Raw genomic sequence first — 26,656 nt, 5'->3', positions numbered from 1 at the left:
AACAAAGGATCCCCTGGGCTTTTACATCCCACAGTCCAAAGGGAAGTTCGGCAAAGTTCCAGGAAGTTCCGGGAAAGGGAAGGGAAAGGGAAGGGAAAGGGAAGGGGAAGAAGGGGAAGGGAAGGAAAAGCCAGGACTCACTCACTCGTCCTGTGCCTCAGTGTCCCCCTATTGGCCAGGCCACATTTCCCCGAGTCCTTTGTTATGGAAAGGGTCAGCAGCTCCCAGCCTATTGCCCAGGGCCATTGCCCACCAGAGCTCAACCTGCAGCTCCTACTGCAGCTGCACCCGCAGCTAGCTACCTGCGCTGAACGTATTCCTCGAAAACCACCACCCTCCTCCACCCTACACACTTTATCCTAGGCATCATTAATCTGGGTTTAATTTCTGTTTACTTATTTTTCTCCAAATCTCTTGGGCCCTGTGCATCATTATCTTCAATGAACATCTTTAGTACACAGGACATTTAAGTGTATTTGTGTTGTTCTGGCTTGTTGCAGTTGTTTAACTGATTGGATCACATGCTGCTTTGATCATTCAAAAGAGAAAAGGTTTTTATAGCAAAATACACTGGAATGTTTTGCAGCAGACTAAGGATAGAGTTGTACTCATTTTTTTTTATTTTCTCAAGGATGTATCAATTTTCAAACACCTTGGAGATTGCAAATCTCTCCTCCACACATATGCAGACCTTCTGATCATCTTGACTTTGAAGGTTAATCATTTCCATTGCATAAAGAATTCATTTTTCATCATGATGAAGGATCTTCTGAGGTTAATTTGAAAGTGCACTTGAGTTGGGGCCTGCCATGGAGTACTTCAGGTTACACCACACATGATCTTGAACCTTAAATCTCTTGGTTTATTGCTAGTCTAGAGTAAGACAATTGTATTACTGATACCTACAGACAAGATTGGTTCTTTCTGCCTTCTTCACAGTTCTGTAACTTTGGATTCATCTTCAGGTTTGAATATGAATATATTCTTCATTGGATGAAGTTTGCAACAATTATAGTAACTTGAAAATCCTGCCTTAATGGTAGAAAGAAATAAAGTGGCTGTTTTGAGTAAGTCCATGCATGCTTAAGTAAAACAACAGATCAGGATATTGAAGACTGGTTGTTCTTTGTCATATAAGGATTTTGTTATCTCTCAATATGTGGAAATTGAAATTGGATTGGAACTGATTTGGGCTGCCCATGGTAAATCAGCATGCTAGTAGCAGAGGAAAGTGAGGTTAGTCACCTCCTCTCCACTGCTCCCCCCACATTCCAACTACTAGACCTAGATACTAGCTAGCTCTTTTTGCAGTGTGTTTTATAACAGTCAATCCCATATAGTTCCAATCATTGGTAGGTGACATGATACCACATTTCCAACTTGGGATTTCTAACGAAAATCCTATCAGCTGTATTTTTGGAAAATTGGTCCACAGTCCAGAAGAAGTGAAGTTCTAGGATCAAATCTGGAAAAAAGGAAGCTGAAGAACTACATGAACAGTGCACACTCTCTCCCACGTGCACATGGGCATTTGCTCACCTGCCTGTTGCTTGCAGCTGCAGTAACACAGACAGGCACTTTTAATCAGACGTCAGTTTTTTCATATGCTACTTGGAGCCCCTGCTATGAAATTTTAAATGCACAAACATGGTTGGTTCTACTCTTTGTATGTAGATATTCAACTAATATTAGTAATTAATCACTTCCGTTTTCTTTTGCATTGATTCTCTAGAATGTTTTGGGTGAGTTTCATATCTAAGCAAAGTGAATCGGAACAACGCTAATAAATCCAGATGGTATGTTTTTACACTAATTTTGCTTAGCTAGAAGTAGCTGCTCAAGACAGAGAGTCAAAAAGTGAATACTTGTGGAATTAGGTCCTGTATATAAAGTCTTCTTTCTCAGGGATTTCAACAGCATTAATTAATTCTCATCATCCTGCTGTGTGTAGCTAGAAATTTTACTATCCCCATTTTATAGACGGATAAAATTAGTCATATAAAGGTTAAGTGATTTGTGCAAGGTCATGTTGCAACTCTGTAGCAGGGCTGAGAACAGAATTAGAAGTCACAACCTGTGTTACCTTGGGCTAATGACAAGTCCACATGCCACATGTTATCCTTTCATAAATGACACATACTCAGACAAGGGCTGACTATAAATTAAGTATTTAAGAGATTCTTTATATAGCTCTTAATATTGTATGTATCATAAAGGAGCTCAGGTGCACCTGATGGAACATTGGATTCTCTGAGTTGAGAAATAGCCTTGTCCAATTGGTGAAATGCATAACTTGCATGGGCAAAATGAAATGCATACCAAATGCTTAGTTGATCCTAGTGCTTGGTGAAAAAGTCTGTGTAGGGAAGAACAAGTCAACTAGATTAGAGGAGTGAAAACTATGTCCATGGGAGCATCTGAAATTAAATCCTTCCTTCTGTCCTTAAGAGACCATGAATGCCTTCTGTAGGTGGAAAAACAGAAGTTCTTGCAGGGTTCATTCACAGTAAGCAGATTCTCCAAATCTCTGAAAGAATGCAAATAGTCAAGAAAGTCTTCCATTGCTGCAAGACATCATTTCCAACGGTTGCCATCAATGCTGAAGCTAACAAAACTCTCTGTGTCTGTCTCATTCTATATAATTCATCAGTAATTGTAGAGCTCTGGGATAGACATTACACTTCTTGCTTCTGCTTGTCACTGAATAAAAAATGTGTCTGTGTTAAATGACATGGCCTTGACTGGACTTGTGGTGGTGGGGTGGGGAAACCATGACATTCAAGGTATTTATTTATGAAGAGGAGAAATTATGTTAGTCAGTTTCACATAAAGCTAATTGTTCCAACCTTGAGAGAACAGACAAGATACAGATCTAATAACGTGGCAATTTAATGTAAAACAAAAGGCAAGAGCAGCAAAAACAGAAAGGAAAATTTCACTGTTTTAAAATAATTTAAATTTTACTTAAATGTAATAAAAATTAACTATATAAGAAATGAAGTTTCTAATACTAATGAATATTAGTATTATTTCTGAGTTATTAATAAGAAATGAAGTGTCAGATAGTACTATTGCAGGAGTTAGAAGTCAGAGGTCAGTGATGTGTTTTTTTAGTTTGCATTCTGATTGTACCCAAAAAAATCATCAAGATAAGGACTGAGTTATCCGTTTTCATTTTTTTTCCTGATGTGTATTGTACTAGGCACAAGGAAAACATACAATAAGAGCAGTCCCTGCCCAAAAGACCTTACAGTCAAAAACAGTTAATGGGATAATACAAGGGTAAAGTTGTATCTCAGCGGTTTCATTTCCTTCACTTTTAAAAATTCATTTATTGTCATTTTTATTACAGTAATGGGGAATGAGGAAGTTTAAAATGGCTGAGGGAGATGAAGAAACAGCAGAAAATTAATTAGAAAGGAAAGAGGACACCAGAGTGGAGGTGTGGCAGGAAGGCTGGAAGTCAAAAGCAGAATAGGAGAGAAAGGATGAAACTTAGCTGGCAAGCAGGGAGCCAGATGAAGCCTGGTAAGTATTTTAGAGCAGCTGTGGGAAAGGGGCTTCCCTGTGAAATTTAAAAAGGGCAGGGGCTCTCAGAAGACTCCAAGACTTCTTTCCTTTGTGCTATATTGTCCTAGTGATGAACACCACTAAATAAAATTTTAACACCAATTAGCAATGGCAGAAGCTTCAGATCAGTTCTGGTGCTGATATTTTGGTTCTCCTGGTTACAAACTACTTTTGACCCTTCCAGTATAAACCTGCCCTCAAATTGCCTGTTTCCATTATTTTTAATGACTGTAGAGATTCTCTACTTCTGGGGTGATTTTATTTTATCAAGTGGATTTGGTCAAAAATGTTGGGGGAGAAATGGAGGATGCTGGTGGGAAAGGAGGTGTGCAGTTAATATATTGATGTGAGGCCTGTAAGATCAGAGATAAAGCACAACCATTACCTTCTCATACCTTTGCATTACTAGCCATTACTGAATGACATGGTGCAGAAAGGCTGTTAGAGAAGGCTAATGCCTATACAGCCAGTGTAATGAAGAAATGGGAGATTTAGGCACAGGAAACCACAGCTCCAACAGAAGGAGCTGAAAAGATATAGATAAGATTAGTGACATATGTAAAGGCACAGATAATGTGTGACAGAGTCTGCCCAGCTGAATAGGCTGAAGCCAGCAGTAATAGGAAGTCCATGTTCTCCCTAATCCTCCCAGATAAGCTGTTCCATCCAGAATTATCAGCCAACAATCTTCAGGGTATCAGGCTGAAAATGAAGTTTCAGACTGCTTTGATTCCTCATCCATAAATGAGAAAGTGCCTGAAGGATCTTTATTTATTCTCGCTCCCTCCGAAACACTCTTCAAAAAGTGCCAATATACTAGCAACAGATGCATAAAGCCTCGCTTACTTTGATTGACAGAACATGATATAAAGCAACTCTCACTTGACATTTCAGTTTCATAAGGCTTCAAGCAAGTGTATGTGTGTGTGTAACTTTAAAACTTCACAAGGAAAGGAAAGGGGATATATGCAAACTTCAAGAAAATGTTTTCTGAGTAGAGTACAACACTTCCCTTGTTTCAAGATCTTGTATGACAAGTAATTTCAGTGTGTTGTTCAGTCCTGTGTTTATTAAATGCCTGCAATATTTGCACCTGTTGGTTTTTGTAAACTTTCAAAATAATTTATATATATGTCCCTAGGAAATATGTTTAATTTGAAAAGTTAGAGGAGTTTGGAAAAAACTTTCAAAATATGAATCAGCATGATAAGGAATATGGATTCATATATTTTTTTAAAATAAATTAGAATTATCAAAAAGGTAAAGGAAGAATTTTTGTTGGGTTTTGTGTTTCTGTTCCATACAGGAATGAAGGGAGAATGGTGGAACCCACCTGCAGTGTGCCTGTTTTCCTGATGTAACTACTGTAGTCTGACTCCCCTGAGGAAGCAATCTGGGCAATGGTTATGAGAAATGTTTGCACTGTGTCCTCATTAGTTTTTATGCTTTAATATGTTTTTCTATTTTTACACATGCTTTGCCTGGAGCTTCAAGTGACAATATATTCTAAATACGTGAACACTCCGGAACACTGACAAAAGCTTGGGATTAAACAATTTGTACCTGGAGAGAAAGGAAACTATTTGAAAGTATCTATAACCCTCAACCCTTTATGATAGGAAGCATCTGTTCTTCCTAATGAGGAATGCTTTTCACCTCTGAAAGAAAGAAAAAAACAAAACCCTTCTGTGTGTTAAGTTTTGTTGGGGAAAAGAACAGAACCATGATCAAAAGCAGGTTCCTTACTTTTTATTTACAATGGGCAACCAAGATAATTAAATAAAATACAACTAGTGGAAGAACATTAGAAAAGGGAAATTGTTCCTGAATATTATCAGGAAACTTCAAAGAAAGGGTGAAGAAATGTAGATGAAGCATTCCAACTTTTCTTTCCTCTGGTTCTATTTCCCTTACAAAAAGCTGTAAATTACCTGACTCCAAACCTTAAAAAGTGCTGTTTGCACCTGTTAATCAATTGACAAAAAAAAAAAAGCTGCTAATTTTTGCAAAGCAACTAATATTTCAGAATACTAATTATAAGATAAAATAATGAACAACTAGTCTTTTCAGAAATAATAATGATTTTCAGATATTGCAAGACTTTTTAAGGCACTAGCTTTTCCAATACTACTAGCACAACTTTTCTATTTCCTCTTGCTCTTGCTTCATGCTATTTAATGTAACAAAAATAAGTGATTGAAATGTCCTGTGCTGTCCTGTGCTACAGGGAAAAGAATAACACTGAAGGAGATTTCTTTCTAATACTAATTGCAACACAGTTATATTTTAAGGAAGTATATGTGAGCTTTGAGGACACTAAGTACATTCCTGATTGGTTCTCCATAGTGTTTTGCATTTTCCATCTTCATTTGTTCTATTGGCATGACTGTAAAGAATTTCTCTTTACTGTGTCTGCTGGTTAACCTGCGCTGAAGAGTGGTAGCAGGTCATTACCAAATCACTTACAGGAATACACTCTAAAATCAATGCCTCTGCTACTAATGCAGCAACAGGACTAACAGAAGTCTCCAATCCAAGGAATCCTATAGGAAAATCTGGGAACAGGGGAATGAATCTTAGCTAAAGCAGAATTAGAAAGGGAAAGCAGTAGAAGTTAGAAGAAAGGTAGGTTTGGAAATGAATACTTCATCTTCAAATGCAGACAAAACGTGTCTTCCTTGTATTTTCTTCTTTCTTGTCCTTCACAACTGGGCCATTCATATCTTTTCTGAATTCCTAAAACAGACAACCTAGAAAACAGGATACCTATGCCCAGCTTTTCATTGCAATATATTGTAGAAAACCAGAAATGTAGTTTTGTTTCTGCACTCTTAACTATAAGGGAGTAGGAAAACTCTTAACTCTCTCTCCAGTTACTAGACTTCTGGTTGTTGAAAGATAGTAAGAAGAAAAATAAACTAATATTTACAATATTGAGTGTCCAGCTGAACACTGCAGAACAGTGGTGGGGAGTAATGTCCACATTCATACTTGGAGTCATGAGACACAAATGCAAGTCCCACCAAGGTCAGTAGATTGTCCTTACTCACGTGACCTTGGAACTGAATCCTTTTGATGTAACTTTGGCCATCTAATCAATTCAATTAGTCGACTTCAACAGAAGTTGGCCTTTTTAATTTACAGGTGGCAGCCATTGTGAATGGGCTAAAGACAAGACTGTAGGCATTGCTTAATAATTTTCCTCAGCTGGAGATTAATCTCTTCTACATTGCAGCTAGATGTTTGTCTGTGAATATGGAAACTACCGTATATATTTTTAAGTGAATAGTATTCATCAGCCATGCTTTAGGATGAATTTCAACTGGCTGAGAGAAAAAGCATGGTTAGAAGACTGCTCTTGTGTACCAGCGAGACCGTGCTTTGCCCATATATAATATGTGAGAGAGGGCAAAACAAGAAAAAGAGACTAAGGGAAAAAAGATAGCTCCTGGTGATTTCAAACAACCTAGTGAAAACATTATTTTGTGGGCAAACAGGACATTGAAAGAATTAAGAAATCTGTTGGGTTTCTCAAAATCTTATGGCAAGGCTGTTTACTCCACCTTTGTGGGTAGGTTAGACAATGAGCTTGTAAACCTCCACTTTTTTGTACTGCCCAATTTAGTTAATGTAACTGATGTCCTCAAAGTCTTCTGCACAATGCAAAACATCTTCTGGAAGTGCTGACATGCTGGCATAACCTGTATTCCAAAAACAAAACAAAACAAAAACAAATACAGGAAAAAACCAAATAAACAAACAAACAAACAAACAAAGAGGAGCTTTAAAGACTTAAATAATTTGAAATGCCACCAAAAAGTGCTCCCACAGTTTTAAAATGTTAATCAGTTATGAAAGTGTAAGTCATCCCCTGCTGATAAAGAAAATGAACACAGGAAGAGAGGAAAAATTGGAGTTTCTGAATTAAGAACCTGTGTGGCTTTTCATCAACACTTGGTAGGCAATCCAAAGACTCAAGCCTGTCATCTAGCAGACTGGCATACGACTCTGCATTTTGTATTACATATGCATTCAAAACCATGATGCCTACCTGTGTTTCTGTGGTAGCCATTTTTGCTATGCGGGTGCTGGGGATGACAAAGGAGAGCACTGAGACATTCAGAAGTCTTTCTGAAAGCACCTGAACTCACTGATTGCTTTCATTGCCAATTACCGTGATTCTAACTTAGATAGTCCTAAGGGAACTATCACTTGCCCTACATCTTTTGCTCTGTCTGATTTAGCTCAAGTGGAGTAAGAGGCAAAGAAACCAGGAAGTTGTTACTGCTCTGTGGGTATTTGCAGAGACGGATCCTGGATTCCCATCCTGCCACAGATGCGTCTGTGCAAAATGAAGGGGAGATGTCTAAATTACATCACTTTTAGTAGTACATGTGCTAAGTAGTAGTAGTACATGTACACTTGCAGTACATGTGCTAAGAGATTTTGTCATTATTTTGTTTTGGGTGTCCTTTTTCTTTTGGTCTTCAGTCTGATTTTGTCTTGATATTTTTAGTTTTTAGAGCTTAACTTGATAAGTTGAGGACAGAGGATGGTTAATCCTGAAGAAGCAAGATGATGAGAACTCCATTCAGTTGGGAGAGTCTTCACTATAAGAAGCACACGGCATAGGTTTTTTCTTCCCTGTAGATTTTCTATTATAACAAAGTTGGGAGAGAGATAAAAAAACAGCAAATATGCAGCATAGTTTCCTTCTTTTGCTGCATTCAAAAAGATGCCTTAAACTTCTTGCACAAAGATGAAAATACACAAAACAGACTTTTCTAATTTTAAACTGGCATTTGCTTGTTTATTTTAAATATGTTGCATTTTATAAATTCAAAACTTGTAAGCTCAGAGTGGGATGCCTCTCATGGCCCCAAGCAAACATCTCTGATTTTAACATCCTATTATGCATGGATGAAAAGCTAAGCTAATAACTAATTTTCACCCTCACAACACAGCCATCTCTGACAAGATTAAAAGCGATTGTTTCTAAGGGATGTTTACTAACATCAGCTCAAAATGGACAAGTGGGCAAGTCAGGATGCAAAGTGCGATCCTGCATTAGAACATTAGAACCAGGCAATTTTGGTACTGCACATACGAAAATATACCATATTCAAAAGAGAGAAATGGGCACCTCATCATATTAATGAACTAAAAGCAACAGAGGAAAAGACTATGAAGGAAATGCCTAAACGATTTATAAATTAGGATTTAGTTTCATGCTGTCTGTGAATATTACACAATCATTCTTCATCTTTATGCCCAAACTGGATGTGTTGTGTATCACCACAGCATATATGAGAGTTTGTGTAACAATTGTATAACAGAGAATAACTTCTTCCGCATTCATATGAGCTCACATACAGAAATTTACCTCCTTATAGTGAAATAATGTAAATAATTTTCATCTTGCTAAATAGAACCACTTAAGGAACTCTCAATAGAAACAGAAATGTTACATCTGGTCATGCCTTTGTTCAACCTCTTAACAACTGCTGTGGGTGCACTACCTTTTAGCTTAGAGAAAATACGTTTCTGTTTGTAGTCACTAAAGATACTATGGTACTTTCTATGGAGATGGTTGTGAATGTCAGTGTCAAAGTTAAACTGTAGCTTGGGTATCAAAGTCTGCCTAAACTTCCCTGTGTGGTGTGTCTAAGGCTGTTCCCTGTTTCCTTTTCTTTCCAGGATGGCCATGCAGTGCAGCTCTGAATGGCCTAATAATTACCTCATTTTATCTTGTGCTGTATGGGACTGCATCTCAGTGGAGAAATGAAAGATTACTCATCCATGTTTTCCTACTTTTCTTTTTGTTGTCTTGTTTTATTTGGTTTGGGTGTTGGGGGTTTTTTTGTTGGTTTGTTGTGAGAAGCCAATGAGTTTTGTTATGCCTCAACAATGGTTGTCAGAGCCATATGGGGCATGGGTTGCACATGTGCCATGTCCACGAGACAGCCAGGAAAAGAGGAAGGAAGAAAGCCTTGGCTCTGAGGGGACTTTGCCTGGCACCATTTCATGTCTCACAGGCGACAGGCAGTCAGCAGGGGAACACCGAAGGCACAATACCCCAGAGACACTCTCCAGTCAGACGGCAGAAGGTCTCTGACCATGGACTGCGCTGGGACATCGGCCTGGGCCATGGCGTCCTGTCCGCAGGCGGACCTGGGAGGAGCCGGGCGCATGAAAAGTAACTGCACTCCGAGCTCCGGGGGCTGTTCTGTCCCTTGCCTTTTGACCCTTTTGGGAGGGCTTTTCGAACCTGCTTTTGGTGTCCTGCCTTTTGGCTCTCCTGCCCGCGCCGGCTCTCGTTCGCCCGCGCATCTGCCCTCCCTCCCTGAGTCCCGGAGCAGCGCCGGCCTCCTTCGTCCCAGCCCCGCTGTCCCTGCCTGCAGCCCCGCCCGCCTCCGAGCCTGACCGGGCCCAGCCCCGCCGCGACCCTGCCCAGGCTCCCGCCCTCCTGCCCGCTGCCCTCCCCTCGTGTCCCGCCGCCCTGCCCAGGCTCCCGCCCTCCTGCCCGCTGCCCTCCCCTCGTGTCCCGCCGCCCTGCCCAGCCTCCCGCCCTCCTGCCCGCTGCCCTCCCCTCGTGTCCCGCCGCCGCAGGGGCCGTGCCCGGGCCGGCAGCGTGCACGGCGCCGCCTCACCGGGGACATCGCCAGCGTCCCCCGAGCTCCGCGGGTAACGCCCTCTTTTCCCTCTGTCTCCTCTCTCCCTCTCTCTACACCCCCCGTTCCTTTCCCGTTTTTCTTTCTCTTGCTCTGTCTTCTCTAGCCCTCTTAAGTAGGGTAACTCCTTCTTACTTTGTCTTTTTGTTACCAATAAACGGATCTCAGATACAACGTTTGCCTCCTTGGGCTTAATTTCGTTCCTGACCATACATTATTAAAAGAACTCATTGCTGTTCCCCGCCCTGGAACACAGCGCTTGGATTTTGGGGATTTTTTTTTCTGAAGTTCTGTGTACCCTTAGAAGTCCACTTAGATTTCAGGGCTGTAAAAATTCTTTTACTCATTATCATTACAAGCAACATGGAGATGCTGTTTAAATAGAAAACAAGGCTAAAAATCCTGAATAAGAGAAAAGACGCCAAGAAATTCCCCTTATAATTACTGATGACTTCAGGTGAAATTTAACTATAAGGTTGGCTCATAAATTGATATGGCCATTACCAGACACTGTGCAACTTGTGATGTATCTCTTAGTGGCAGAATAGATAACAAGATCAATTGCTCATTTCAGCTGAAGAGACAAGAATGGCCTGAACACACACACACACACACACACACACACACACACAAAAAAAAAAAAAAAAAATAGAGGTAGTGGATATTGCCTGACCACTACTGAGTTTACACCACTGTACAAGAAGAAACTGCAATTTTTTTATCAATGCAGTTAAGCTAGATTTAAACTAACTCTGATCTCAATGGCAGGGTAGCTGTAGAGATGCAAACTTAACTAGTTAAAGGTGTGAACCATACCCATTTTCCCATGGTTTGCACCTTTCACTGAACTCCAGAGAGCCACTGTAACCCTACTTGTTATTCAGGTAAGTTTATTCACAGCAGAACTGAGCATTTCTTTCAATATTGCTGTCACACCTGGAGTGTGACTTTTTTTGGCCTCTGTTAGAGTGGTACAACCATCTGGAAAACGAATCTAGCTGCCTTGCTGAGGATTACCCATTTGTTAAAGCACCTTCCCAAAGCATGGCCCACAATACCTGACCTTCAATTCTGAGTGATCCCACAGAGTCTCAGGTAGTCAGCAATGACAGAACAGTTTTAGATGGCTCTAATTTATGCCAAACTCAGTCTGGCCTCTGCCAGTCCCAAAATCACAGGACTGTAAACATAGATTCAGGCCATGCTTTTCCCACCTTTCCTTGTAGTTCAGGCAGACAAAGAACTTATCCAGCAGTTGTATACCTGCTGATTAACTCAGAAAAGTCTCTTCTTAAACAGTTCAGAAATTGGACCTAAAAATAAAAATAGTTTATATTTAGGATATTGTAGCTGTGAACTGAAATCTGAAAGCCTAGAACAGCAATGTTAAAATGCACCCTTTCCCCTTTGTTTATTTTTCCTTTTACTCAAGAAAGAATAATTTCTCAGGGAACATAACACACTTATTTATAACACAGTATGTAATCAGTTCAATCTACCCTCTACCAATAGAAACAACAAAATTTCTACTCAGAACACTGAACAGGAATACATTAAAAACATGACATGGGCCCTTCAGAGGTTTTCAATTATTAGTTTTCTTGCATTGCACAAAAGTACAAGCTGTCATTGTATAGTGGCTTTTTAAAATTCAGAGTATGAAATAGATGAGTTTTCCCCATTACATAGATGTTAAGCCCTACCATTGCAAGATGTAAACTCCCCCTCTTTTTAATCTCCTTACTTTAATGATTCCTGAATACTACAGTTTACATAGATGGAAAAATATAACAATGAGAAGCATCAGAGCCCATGGAGCGGGATATGGATCTTTGGGATGCTCTATTTCTTTTCCAGGCTATGTCATTAGCTCCCCATGTTGCCACAAATGGGTCATTCTCTTTTGGCTACTTCAGGCTCCCTGTTAGGCAAAGAGCAACAAGACCACTCATCCATGTTTTAAAAAATTCTGAGGAAGTAAAATTGCATTTACTTATTAAAAAATTAGACTGATTCTGAAATTCAAGACTGAAATCTATAAAAGTACTTCTACTGAAATAAAATTCACTATAATAAATATTATTCCTTGAAAGAATTTAAATGCAGATAGTTATATATAACTTATTTGTATTGGCACTTTTCATTAAGTGTATAAAACAATTCTACTTCATATCTTTATTTAAAGTTGACATTAAAGCCAAATGAACTTGTCATCTAAATTTGTTCCTTTTGTTGGAGGCTACCATGCCTTTGAAAGTCTGCTAGTGTGGTAATAGATTCTAAAAAGTGCCTGTTCATAGAACATGTTTGTGAACTTCACTCAGTACATAATTATTTATTAAGTTCTTTAAATTAGGGAGAGCAATATAAAAATTATAAAACCTAGAGTCTTGAGTCATAGACCAGAGTCATCTTGTGCAGAGATTTCAGAGATCCCTGCTATGTCTTTTAGCTTCAGGTAAAGACATCCTTAACCACAGTGACTGGGAACAGTCTGTGTCTTCACACTTCCATTGGAATTAGTACCTCCAGCATAAGAATGTGAAGAAACCTAGCTTAAGATATGGTGTTTGGCACACAAACCTTTCCAAGATTGCAGGAATATCACGGTGTCTGAATTTGTCTTGCACTTTCATAGTCAGCCACTCCTGGGAATATGGTATAGGACATATACTTTGTTTAAAACTCATACACTGTATTTTTGGCTTGCAATGAGTACTTTCTGCAATTGCAGCAAGCAGTTTATTGTCAAAGAAGTTAAAAAATTGTATGACAATGGTAGACTCTTAAAAGAATTAGTTTGTACCAACCAACACTGCCATAACAGCAAATAACAAAAACTTGAACATTTCAATATATTTTCTAAAATATTAGCAAATGTGCTTTAGAAAAACTCTGTAGAGATTGGTGTAAAAACAGAAGTACTATGCTGATATGCTTTCAGCCATATGTTATGTTGTTTTATTTTTCAGCACATGTCATCAACAGTTTTCTTTTGGTATGATCAAAGAACCATACACATTCACTCAAATAAGGTATAAAGAAATCTGTGCTTCTTTTTTTCTTTAGTTTTCAATCCTTTATTTTGTCTGTTCTCTAAACAAGAAATCAGGAGTGTTCTCATGGCTAAGATGTGTATCAATTAAAAGTGAAGTATGTGCTATAAGAACAGTAAAAACTTCAGCATCTTTCAGATATGTATATTAATGGTAGGAACCTGACTGCACTTCAGGGAGATACTCTCAGTTGTCACAAAAGGAAAAATACATATACAGATAACTGGATTAAACAGAAGCAACTATTTTGGGTTAGTGAACTGAGCTTGCAATGGCATTCCTGTATACACTCTTAGCTTTCATTACTGGCTAGAGGAAAACATTATTATATAGACTTGTATTTTTCTGGCTGGGCTCCACAAGTGCATCAAGATGAAAGGAGCTTCCATTTTTGAAAGGACTTACAGTAATGGTGCAAAATCTCCTCATACTCACTAGTGCCAAAATTAGAGATTGATGCAATAACATAAAGCCACCAGACATATTCTACCAACACTTTCCTGATGCCATGAGATCTCATAAGACAGTTTGTACTAAGATGGAAAATCTTTTAAGGATGCTGATTATACTCATCATAGCCAGTTTGCACTGGAACACCTATACCTTCAGCTCAGGGAGAAGCAACAGCCTTATGGGGGGGTAACTACTTTCCATATTTTGCATGTTAAATACTGAAAAATCATGACTTTGGCCAAAAAGTTATCTACCAGTGTTAAATAATGAGGATTTTTTGGAGCCTTTGTTTAAATGCACCATTCAGATTCTTCTCAGATGCCCTGTGATCGTCTTTGTTCAAAGAAGCAAGGTTGTATGGAAACTTCTTTTCTGCAACTAGAGAATCCAAGGTTGCTCTATAAAAATTTGTAGACACTTCGGCAGATCCACAAGTCTGAATGTGCTCCCTAATCTCCAGCATGTGAAGAAGGCTAAAGGAAAGGAGCATGAGCCTTGAGATCTTGCTATCATGCCAACGCCCACTTGAAACTGTACTCAGTGCAGTTCAGCACTCTTTCAAAGCAGTACCAGAGCTGAATTTGTACTATGTCTATGTACTATTTGTACTATGCCCTTACACTTCTAGTTGTGGTTGGCAATGTGACTGCTTCTGTGCCTACAGAGAAGATGTAGGCATGTTTTGGCCATGTTGATGTTCACAACAGCCAATATGACAAACTATCTAAAAAAAAAAAAGTCTAATACCTAAACTGTCCTAAATATTGCTTCTCTTAGTAACATACTGCTATTTTACTTCAGAAAGTCTCAGATTTGTGTGGAATGAGCATGTCAGCTTCTCTAGGTCTGCCACTACAGAGGTACTGCTTGGTCTATCTGGGGCAACTATAAGCAGACAGAATGTGTGTGTGTATACCATGGCCGCAGCAAGCTGGAGGCAGAGGCTCCTCCTGTTTCAGCTATGCAAGTGCTCAGCTAATTGATCATGGATTTAGAGAGTAACATGAGAACAAGATACAAGGTGTGCGTGTCTAAAAACATAGTGCACAAATACATCATCATAGGGCATGAAACCTTTTAGTAGGATCTGGAACCAACACAATTTTGTAGATTTGGTGCTAGCACAGGCTTTTTTAAAGTGAAGTTGAGAGTTTCATGACAAGACTTGGAGCTGAGAATATAATAAAAATACCAAGTATTGCAAAGTTGGTGTTAAAATTATAAGCACCAACAGTGTCATGCTGAAATCCTCCCTTCACCAATGTTGGCAAGAGTTTTACTGAGGACCTGAGAGGGCAAAGGACTTCATGTTATGTTTTTACAGGTGATAAAAAACTATGTTAGTCTTGACCTGCTCATTTCAGCTTGCCTACTAGAGCGCTGGAAAGTTTTCAGTGATAGCATTTTTAAACTAGAAGAACTGTTTAAATACAAGTTTCTTAAATACCGAAGACCAAGCATACCTACGTGTTTTTACACATATATGTCCAGCCACAGAAACTGCAATTCTCTTTAAAAAAAAAAAAGAGAGAAAAAAATCAGAACTTAAAAAAATAGAGGAAATGTTCAGTACAGACAGACAAGAAATGGGATCTAATATATAGCTTCTGAAAAGAACAGAGAAGTTAACCCAAGGATCTTGGCAATGTTCAAGTTCTAATAATTTAATTTTAGCTCTCTGAATTTCTTCTGTAATTTCATATAGATATAGAATTTTTCAATCCCGGTCCTAAGATGTTGTGTAGATTTGCTGTTCATTAATGAACAATGCCATTTTCCCCTGAGGCAAAGCTTAAGTCATACATAAACTATCTGGATTTTATCAAATTAACTATTAAGAAAATGCCCTAATCCAGCTTAGTCATATGTAACTTCTCAGGTAGTTTCACTGGTAAAAAGGATCATGGTTCTCTAAAGTTCTACTTCTTCTCTTCAGATTAAATATCTGAGATTTTGATATTACAATATACAGCAGTGGTATCTTTTGAATAAAATAAAAGGTATGTTATTCAGATGACCACAAAAGGAATTGTGTTACTGTAGGCAAAAATTTTTTATTACTAACATTCAACAACATGTGTATCTACAAAAAAAAAAAAAAAAAAAGAAAGAAATAAAATGAGAACAGTTTTTCCTGAATTTTACTCTGTCCCTGGGTACATTTTTTCTGATGTTCAGCCTTTACTGAGTACATGATGGACTTCTCTAGGGAGAAGAAAATGTGTTTTTTAAGTAAACATGCAATGCTTTGATAAATGAAAACATTCACATGAGATTGCTATTGGGGGAAAAAAATCTATTCAGTTAAAACTCTTGTTCTATCATTTAGGATAATAATAAAACCCTTTATCCCAAAAGACTGAAACAAATTTTGATTCATTGTGGCCATACTGCACAGTTCTAAAAAACTAACTCCTATATTAAATGTAAATAATGTATTCCCATAAGCTAATCAGAAAAAAAAAAGAGAAATTGTCTACAGCATACTGAGTGATCAATATTTTAATGTGTTAATAAAAAGAATCCTCATATTTTCAGTAAAACTATTCTTGTATCACAGACATTCACCCTTTACTCAGTCAAAAGGAAACAAAGCAACCTCTAGTACAAATAAACCGCCCATTTTTTGAATATTTACCTATGATGGTAAATTTAAGACCACTGCTTGAAATGGTCTTACCTAACTCCAGAGGGTTGTTTTTACCCCAAAACCTATACTTCTTACCTTATACTGTTTTAAATTACACCTTGAAATCTTATGACTATGCAGAGATTTTTTTTTTTAATGGAGATAAAACACCCAAATACCTACTTTAAAGTGAAAGCCTTATTTTTCAGCTTTAAAACCCAGACTGTAAGCCCAGTACTACAAGGCAATATTCAGTATTCAGCAGTGCCTCTTAACTCCAATAGGCTCCTTGCAATTAATTTGAAACTGGTCCATAAGTGGAAGATGCAGCATACATTATTACATGCATTTCTTTTGTACTGTACTACAAGTGATAAAGCTGATGTTAAAAGTAGTGTTGAGCAGGAGAGAGAACTTCAAACATGTAGTAGCCTCATTGCAGTTGCATGGTGGTTTATAGCACTATAGATTTTAGCCTTGAGAAAAATAAAATGAATAAACATGATCTACAAGATTATGAGTCATACACAGTGGAATTTTAAAAGTTTAGATAACTAAATATGAATTAGTCAGTTTCTAGATAAGTGATGGTACCTCTAAATCTTGAGAGATCTCTTGCCCCAAAATGACTTTCACAGAAATCTAAGTTCACCACTTTCAGCTGGATTGTGAGTTCCTAAATCAAGAGATCTGACCTCAGCAAATTTGTAAAGGATACCTAAATCATAAAACTAACAATCTTCTAGAAGTCCAGCAAAGCATTTAGACATGACCTTAACTGTAATGTAGTGATTAGCTGCACTGAATTAATAGCACAACTCATGGGCTCAAAGTTAAGCGAACACTTAAAGAAGTTTACAGACTCAGTTTCAACTATCAGATCAGAGTTTCCCAGTGCTGCTTTTCAAACACTCACAGATTTGTAGTTATTGTGAGACTAGAACAAGTGTTGACGTCTAAGAAATCCCTGAGCTCTGCTAAAGCCAAGGGCCACACAAATTGCATGCCTTTGTAGGGGTTCCTGAATTTACATATGCTAACCTTGGAGCCTCTTTTTGAAATATAATAAATAATTTACAGATTCCACGGCCCTGTAATGCCAATTACAGCAAGTATTTTTACACTTCTTTAACCAAACTAAAAAGAAATTGTCCAAAGCCAGACAGTGAGTGGCAAAGCTAGTATCAAGCTTTTACTACCCATTTATTTGATCCTCACTTTGCTTTGCTATCTGATTCAAAGATTTAAATATTCTTGTTTGACAAATCAGACTTTGGGCTGAGGTTATTGCATTTAAGCTAATCAACCCTAGGTGGAGTAGCTCTAAAATTCTTTCTTATTTTTCTTGGGTCTTTCGTTCCCAGGAGGAGAAGTAGGTGATGACCTTTTTCACTTGGAAACATAGTATCAACTTACAGGATTCCCAAAGTGAAAGAATGTGCTACAGTGTGCGAGTACAAACTTCTCTCTCCAGAATCCAGAGGAAACGCACATCTTGTTGGAGGGATGTGCATAGTCTTTGTTCAAGTGCGCTTCTACACACTATCTGTTACCAGAACTGCACCTCCATCATCAGCTCTTTCTGCTTAAAATGCTGTTACCCCTGCACTGTCATGACAATCTGCATTCTTCTTGTGACACAAGTTGTGAGCTCTAACACTTTGTTATATGAAATAGCATTCTGAACATTAGAACCTAATGCACTTCTGTATGAATCAATTAGCACTCTTGACCTCCTAACTATACTGCAGTCTGTAATTTGACAGTTATCATTAGTAGACCCCATAAACTAGTACAATAGATGTGTGCACACTGCCCTCTAATTCAGAGTAATAATCTTTCTACAATTGTGTTCACTGTTGTTCATCTAACTTTAGGAAAATTTATCAATGCAATTGAATGAACCCAGTATTTACCTCTCCCTTACCATTTCATATTAAGAAGTTACAGAGCCTTTTTCATTATATCTGTGTGGTAAAGCCAATCATAAAAGGCTGGTGTAGAAAATAAGTGCAGAACATTTAAACAAAAATATTCAAGGAATTTTGTAGGTATACAACTTTTATAAACTCTGTTTTCTGCTGGGTAACTGTATTAGGAGTCTCAAAGCTTCCTCCAGTTAAGGTTAATTTATTGTTTATATTAGCACATATGCCTTAACAACATAAAGAGCATTTTCCACAGATCAGTTGATAAGATGCAACATAGAGAAAGGGCCAAATAATGTTTATTACAGTCTATTTAGTGAAGCTATAACTACAATACTCCACTGCTGAAGTCAAAGAAAAGACACAAGCACAACAAAATCCCAGAAAATGCAAGCTTAAATAGCACAAAAAATTCTTTGTTTAAGAGCAGCAAAAATTTCCAGCAAGTGTCTGAAGATGCATGGCATAAGAGAATGCAATTAAATAACAAAACAAATCCATTCTAAAGGACAATCATTAAAAACCAGGGCAGGGACACTTTGTTTTAAGTGTTCACAATGAATTTTAAAGATCTTTTTTTAGAAGGAAAGTGGGATGATGACTAAGGAGCTAGGGAAGGGCTAAGGCTTACTAAAGCCTACACTGTGTACTCTGTGTTATCTTTGCAGATGGAGATCTGCATAGTCAACATCAAGAAGGGATGAAATGACTGAAGGAGGAAGTCCTGTGGAGACAGGAGGATGGTCCTGGTTTTGCTTTGAAGAATGACAGAATGGCAAAATCCTATGACTGGAACTTTGAAGGACCATAACAAAGAAAAATTAACTTTTGCCTGATGAAGGGTTATTTTAATTGTAAACTGCACACTCTGCATATGTTAACAAGCTCAATTAATTACATGCTATGACATGTATGACTATTTTACATAGCTCACTGCCTGTATCTGCTACATGTAACACAGAAAGAATTGAATAAGATTGGACTGTATATAAGAAGGGTAGAAATTTCACTTAGGAGGAAAACCCAAAAAGCCTTGAGACAGAGGACTAGCTACTCTCCTCCCTTTTCTTCTGACCATTGTAAGTTTCTAATTTTTATTACCCAGGTTAACACAATGTTACTATGATTGTTAGAGTACTATCCCAGCTAATGCATTTGTAAACAGCAATTCTTAATCTGTATTTCTGTTGCTTCAATAAACTGCAATATTTGTGAATTTTTGCTCCCAAGGATCTTGAAAAATGTGACCAGACCTATAGTGCCAGATTGGTTCATCACACTATTCATGAATCTGTGATTGCATAAATTCTTATTGAACATGACCTGACCTATAGCATTGAATTGGTAAACCACATTATTTCTGAATCTGTGGTCATGGAACATCCTATTGAACGTGACCAGACTTAATAGTGCCAAATTAGTTCTAATGAGAAATTAAGTTCAGTTTGCACCCAACTCTTCTGAACTCTGAAGATCAGCTAGAAAGCAAGAGTGTTTATTTTCTGCCAGATTTCTTAATTTTAATGCAAAAGAGGCCAATAAAGTATTATGGAGGAGCGACACATTTGATGGATGAGTGGGTTCTGAAAGGATCTATTATCAATTACTTTTTAGTGTTTGGCGCTAGTTCAATAATTTTTATTTGAACAGGCCACATGTTAGCATGGTTTTGATTGCAAGAAGTGACTGACTGTTCTTAAACTGGATACTAATAATTTGCTATCTTCAACTTTATCCCTCCTTTTTCTGATAGTGATTCTGTTATGTCAGGTGCTGTTTTAAAATTTAAGGGGGGAAAAAGTCATTTAAAAAAAAGTTTGTTTAGTAAATTACTCCCTGTTCTGTTTTCAGCCAGCTCAGATCAAGTTAAATCCAATACATCTTGCAAGTTATTCTGCAAATATGCAAATTTAGCCCTCAAATTTAGCCCAAATAATTTTGACCCTGTGGGTTGTATCCTTTCTTTCTTTTATACCAGTGTTCATCCAAAGCAGTGCTATATAACCTGATGGAGTCACTTGAGCTACAAGCAAGTAGGGAGTAAATCTCCATTCATTGTTTCCTTAAGTAAACTTTACAGAAGTTCATGAGATTGCCCTATTGAAAGGATTTGTTATCAGGAACAAAGTGTTATTGTTTACCTTTCAGACAGGTGTGGGTTAAAGGGCTGGCTGATACCTGGAGTACCTGTAGTGACAATCACTGCATGCATACCCAGTTATAAAAATAGATGGAATCCTTCAAATGACAACCATTTCTTCATTGCTTTCTTTAGTTATGGCTTGTGAATGTCCATCTGTCAGTACCAAGTGAAGAGAACTGCATTGTTTGTGTTCAGTTTTCATGGAGATCAGACTGTGACCCCAACCATAAAGCATACCTACAAGACAGAACAGTCTCCCACTTACAGAATCCACTCTTCAGACAAGGCTGTAACATAGGAAGCATGAACTACCAACTCTCCAAACCTGTGGGAACAGGAATAACAGAAAAGTAACCTCATATGTGGCTCTGACATAATCTGATGTCTTGGCAATAATTCTTTGCATTACTGCAAAATATGCATATAACCCACAAAAGCTATTGTTGACCATCCCTTGAAGAAATTACTCCATGGATATGTCCATGTCCAGGTCATGAATATGACCCTATCTATACAGGATTTATCCATTAAACACAGAAACGGAAGCAGAATGCATTCATTGATTCTCAAAATCCACGTATTGTTCAAAAGTTTCAATGCTGAAATACACTAAAAATTCAAAACTGCCTGCACTGTAAGACAGGAAATTCACATTTCAACTACTGAACTTACTTGAAGCACATAATCTCCACTATTTCCATTCTGAATAACAACTGGAGAGGAATTCTTCTTTACATTCCTTAGGAAGGAAAAGGGTGTTTAGAAAATAATCCTGGTTGTTCATCAGATAAAAACACACTGCCATAGAATTAGTTTTTCATGGGTTTGGAAGAAAAATATATTTACAGCAGCTATTTGCTGAATTCAGTCTCTGCTAAACACAATTATCTGTATCATATAGGAATTCCATAGCTACTATAAGAGGTGTGTACGTCTTAGTTCTGAATGATGCTCCTAAGGAAGGTCTGGAGGAAATAAAGCTGCCTCACAATACATAGATCTAAATGCCTAATTCCTGTGCTGACAGAGTCTGCAGTACAATTACAGCATGCGATTCAATTTCAATATATAATTAAAAAATAAAAGAGAAAGGTGTCTTCACCTTCTCAGAGCAACTAGGAACTTTGCAGTATAGGATGAGAAAAGGAGAAGTACAAAATCTTATTTACACTCTGAAAATAAATTAAAAATATTTTTTGAGGTTCTGTATTAAATAATATTTTTGTGCTGCTCAGCTTACTTAGTTTTGCCAAAGTTAACAGAGCCACTATAAAGAACATTAAGCTAAAGACATACTATACCCATTTAGAATTATTTTTCTTTCTTTTGGCCTCTTACTCTTCAGTATGAAGTACCCTTTTCTCATCCTACTTAAAGCACTTTGAAGTTGTAGAATTAAATTGGTTTGTATAGTTCTCTTGCATGTCAAAATACAAACAATTTAAAAATGTTAAATTCCAAACTGGTGGTTTTCCTCTTGTCAAAATTATATTACAAAAATTCCCTTTTCAACTTAGTATTTACTTTTGAAAAGCTAATGTTTTGAAAAATGTGGAATAGTATTTATTTCACCTAGGAAAATATGAGTTAAAGAGATTTATTTTTAATTAATATGTGCCAGAGTGCCAGATAGTGACATTTGTTAATGGTATTGCAAGGGCTGGGAGACCTCTCTTTTCATTCAAGGCCACAGACTGCATCTTGAGTAGCAAGAAGGAATGCTAAGTCCATTCACCTCATCTTCTAATACGATTAGTAAACTCCTAACATTGCAGTAAGCACTGAAACCTGGTTAGAGAGATTGAAAGGCAAGGTAGAATGATAAGCCATGTGTTCTACTACAGTTATCACTCCTGACAAGGAAATCCTTGTTCTTTCAAATCAAGTGGTGGATTTTAATTTACTGAGACTAAGGTGTTGCCTATGAATAAATGCATGTCTTCTTCCTATGAAGAAACATTGTAATCTTATCAGGGGTATAACTTGTGATGTAGACACAATCTGACTATAATTGTAAGAAAATGCTTTGCTCAGGTCTGGTTTTGTCAGTTCAAGCCTTATTGCATTCATTTCATGTTTATTGCAACTAAGAGTATTACCACAAAATGTGGAATAAGCAGCCTTATTGCTATATGCATTTAGCAAATGTTGCAGGTGGGCCTCAGGACTTAAGTCGCTTGACTAGGTAGCACTCACATATCAACCACAAGGAAAATGCTTAAACACAACTTAATGACATCATGGGACTTTATGAGACTTCTCTAAAAGAGTTAAAGTTTTCCTCCTAAAGAATTTGTTGTGGTTCGGCCATGGATAAAAATATTCCTTACTGTTAGTTCACAGATTTTAATGCAGAAAGAAGCACTGACTAAGAAAAATTACTTTAATTGCAAATTTCTGCCTGAGCCATTTTGCACCATGTAAGTTTGCAAATCCAGCTTCTAGTACAGGATAACGAAACTATTATTCTTCCTGCAGAAAAGAATGTCAGTGTACTTTAACACAGGTTTTCCTGCCACATAACAAGTGCAGCTCTTGTAAGCAGAACTGTGTCATTACAAGAATTCTGCATGTAGTGAATCAAGCAGAAGTAAAGATCATAATCCAAACTACCAATGCCTATAAAAGAACTAAATAAAGTGTGACGTGTGACTTTGGCAATGTAAAAGAAAAAAGACTTCAATGAAAAATAGTTTGGAACATGGAAAATTCTTGTTTTGCAAGGGAGCTGCATATAAATTGGCACATAAATCATTGCCTTATACATAGTACCATAAATTCTCTTAATGTGCTTACCAGCAACAATATATCCCTAAGGTCACTAATGACTAATTGTAGGTAGGGAGTGTTTAAAAAACTTGCTGAGACAGGGTCACTTGATAGCACTTGTAAAACACCAGATTATAAACTGTGTGTCATGCTGTTACATTCTTCCACCAGTAGAACCTGACATAAGACCATAATTAAAATTTTTAAGCAGAGAAAACTTAGTTTCAATTCAACTAACAACTTCACTGAGTTTATCTTTCTGAAAGCTAAGAAGAGCACTTGTTACACAGTGAACGTAAATATGTATAGAGATATAAGATTTACTCTGGGGCATTCTGAACTGATTATCAGTTTAACACTTTATGAGTGTCTGTGCCTCTACGTGTGTGTGTGTGTGTGTGTGTGTGTGTGTGTGTGTGTGAGTATACAGCTGAGAAAGTATGGTGACCTTGTAACTTGGTCCCAAAATAAACTGTAATAAGTTGCAGTGCTAGGCACAACGGTCTTGGTCTTCAGCTACAGTCATTCCAGACAGGGAGTATGTGGGGTTACATATAAAACAGCCTGAGGATTGGACCCTTTCTTAAAGGTTGTTTAGTGCTGATAAAATCTGTATTAAGGTTATGATGTGACTGTAGGAAAAAAAAAAAAGAATCACAGGAGGAGTCTGAAAGTGGGTTAGAAAATCTTAGGTGGAAAAGAGTGTTTTTCACTCACTCAGTTAAGTACATATATAAGCACATATTTTTTGCTTCAGACTCTAAATTTTGAATGCAAGCAAAAGCAGGCTAGTTCTGAACTATTAGGACTGAAATAACCAGTTGCCTTTCTTGACAAAAGAATGGAAGTGATATTTTGCAACCTCTCCTATGAGATATTTTATAAAGGTTTTTCTACACCATTCAAAACTCAGCACACTTACTGTGTGTACAAAACTGCCTAAATATTTCTTGCAGTCGATTCATTTATGAGAAATCATTAACAGTATGTGTAAAACATTTAAAATCTAGCTTCTCCCCTTCCAAGATAACAGTACAGGTTATATAACCTAGCACAAAAGATTTTTCATAAAAGAAAGAAAAAACAAGGAACTTTAAATACAAAACAGTCCATACTTAAAGATCAATCAAAGCTGCGTCAGAAGTGACAAAAGGTAGGAAAACAGAATGACAATGACATTCTGATCTTAATTCACATAATTTAAAACTGGCACACTTATAGCACACTTCCTCTTAAACTTCTGAGTCTCATGAATCTTGACAGAATGCTGCGAAACAGTATAAAAATAGATACTGATTAGCTACATAAAGAGTTAAGTATATGGATATTTATGTCTTGCTAAAAAAAAAAAAAGCTTTGCAAACCAAGCTCTGCCTTACTTTTAGCTACACAAATTCACCTAAGACCAATGGGCAGGCAAGACCAAAGACTGGTGAAGCTTTGAGGAACATTGCTGGTAAACTGACAGGCACAAGAAGACCAGAGATTGCTTTGACCAAAGAGCTGTATGCTTTTGCCATTAGGTTTGGGGCTCTGTACCTGATGCCAAACTCATGCAGGGCAACAGGGAACAATTAATCCTGCTCTTACTTTCAGAATTCAGTTCCTTCAGATTTACAATTTATTTTATAACTGGACTTATTCTTCTCCACTTTGTGGATTTGATAGTGATATCCACTGTGAACACCCATCAGGTTTCCAAAGATGCCTGCAACTCTGCAGAGTGAATTATTCTGTTCCGTTCCTGCACAGCTATCACAGTCTCACTTAAGCATTTCTAGATTTGGCAGCCCTGCTTCTGAATGTCAGTACTTGGTCCAGGCATATGGTGATTGTCCTCTATTTCAGAGGAGTTGGAAGTGCTCCTCTGTCTAGTGAGCAGTGCTCATGATTGATTTTTAAAAATCACTTTTAGTGCTGGAAGATTTAGACATGTGAAAAGCAGCATTTTCATAATTAGGCAAGTATTCTATCATGAAATCTCGAAACAATATTTAGAGGTGTATATCCCTATGGAAATCTGATTATGACCTTGTAAATGTAAAAATTACAGCAGAAACTACACATGCAAGTAGGCTGGAGGCTGAGTACTGCAATACATAACATGTAGATATTTTTGGTGGTACAAAACCAGAAGGTGACAGAGATGGACATATTTTGGCCTATTTTGCACTTGCCATTTTAGGCAAAATCTTTTTGCAAAAGGATTAGGAATCTGTTGTGACAAACTGCTCCAGAGGCTAGTGATCACAGCACTCACCATAGAGGAGCAGACTTTGGTTACAAATTCCAGAAAAAGGTGTAATTTCTACTGTGTGCTTCTTGCAGCTGAGTCTTAAGCAGCAGCAGAAGATGGATGCCACCTTCATCATCACCACCACCACAACCATTCCACTGGATCCATCCTCGAAGGTCACTTTGTAAGACAAAATCTCAGTGGTAAAACTTTGGTGGCATGTCCTGTCGAGGCTTCAAGGTGCTCAGTAGCTGCAGGCCTTAGCCAGAGATCTGTAGGCGGTAGAGAATTTACAACAAAACCTGTAAGCATACATAATTTAGCTACCATCATTAGGGTATTAATTGCTGAGTGTATGTTTTGAGATTGTAGATTTGGTATACAGGCATCAAAAATGACATGACTAAACCGCATCTATTTTGCATGCAGGTTTAAACTGCAACTCATCAGAAATACAAACTGCTTGAAGGCAAATCTAAGCATGACAGACACAGAGAAGAAAAAAAACCCATCAATATATGAGCCTATCCCTCATGTATGCGTCACTGCACAGCATTGTCTAGAGTGGGGCTCTGCAGAAAAATTGTTCTGGGGTCTTTTTAGGACACAGCACTACTACGTGCAAAATCGTTCTTTTTTTCAGGAGGGTGTGTGTGGAATCAGGTGTTCACGTTCCAGCTCTTCACTGACAGCCCTGGAGAAAGCATGCGACGCTCAGGCCCGGGAAAACAGTTTCTGACGCCTGCTCCCCAGCCTGCAAAACGCAGCAGACGTGGCTGCTGCAGCGAGACGAAGCCGTAGTTCCCGTCCTTTCCTCCCCACAGGTCGCTTCCAGGTGTGCTTACTGTACGTTCCGAAACGTGCAGTACGCAGAGGGCGCAGCCGCCCTGTGAAGCCGGGACAAAACGCCCCGTCGAACACAAACGTGGCATTACAATGGAGCATTTAGCGACCGGGTCTTGAAGCGTTCCTCTCGCGAGTGGAGAACACCCCGGCCCTGTCACCGCTTCCTCGAGTAAAGGCGGAGCTCCTTCAGTAAAGACCGAAAAAAAAAAAAAAAGCAACAAAACTTAAATCACGTCGCCCAGCGGCACGGAGAACTGAGGGAGCCGTCGGGCGGCCGGGGCTGCCCCGGCGGAGCTGCTGCGGCCCCTCCCGGGCGCTGGGAAAGGCCCCCGGCCCGGCCCGCCGGATCGAAGGC

Source organism: Motacilla alba, chromosome Z (assembly GCF_015832195.1).
Source record: "Motacilla alba alba isolate MOTALB_02 chromosome Z, Motacilla_alba_V1.0_pri, whole genome shotgun sequence".
Taxonomy (NCBI): Eukaryota; Metazoa; Chordata; class Aves; order Passeriformes; family Motacillidae; genus Motacilla; species Motacilla alba.
The sequence above is the reverse complement of the archived record's forward strand: the minus strand, read 5'-3'. Positions refer to the sequence as shown.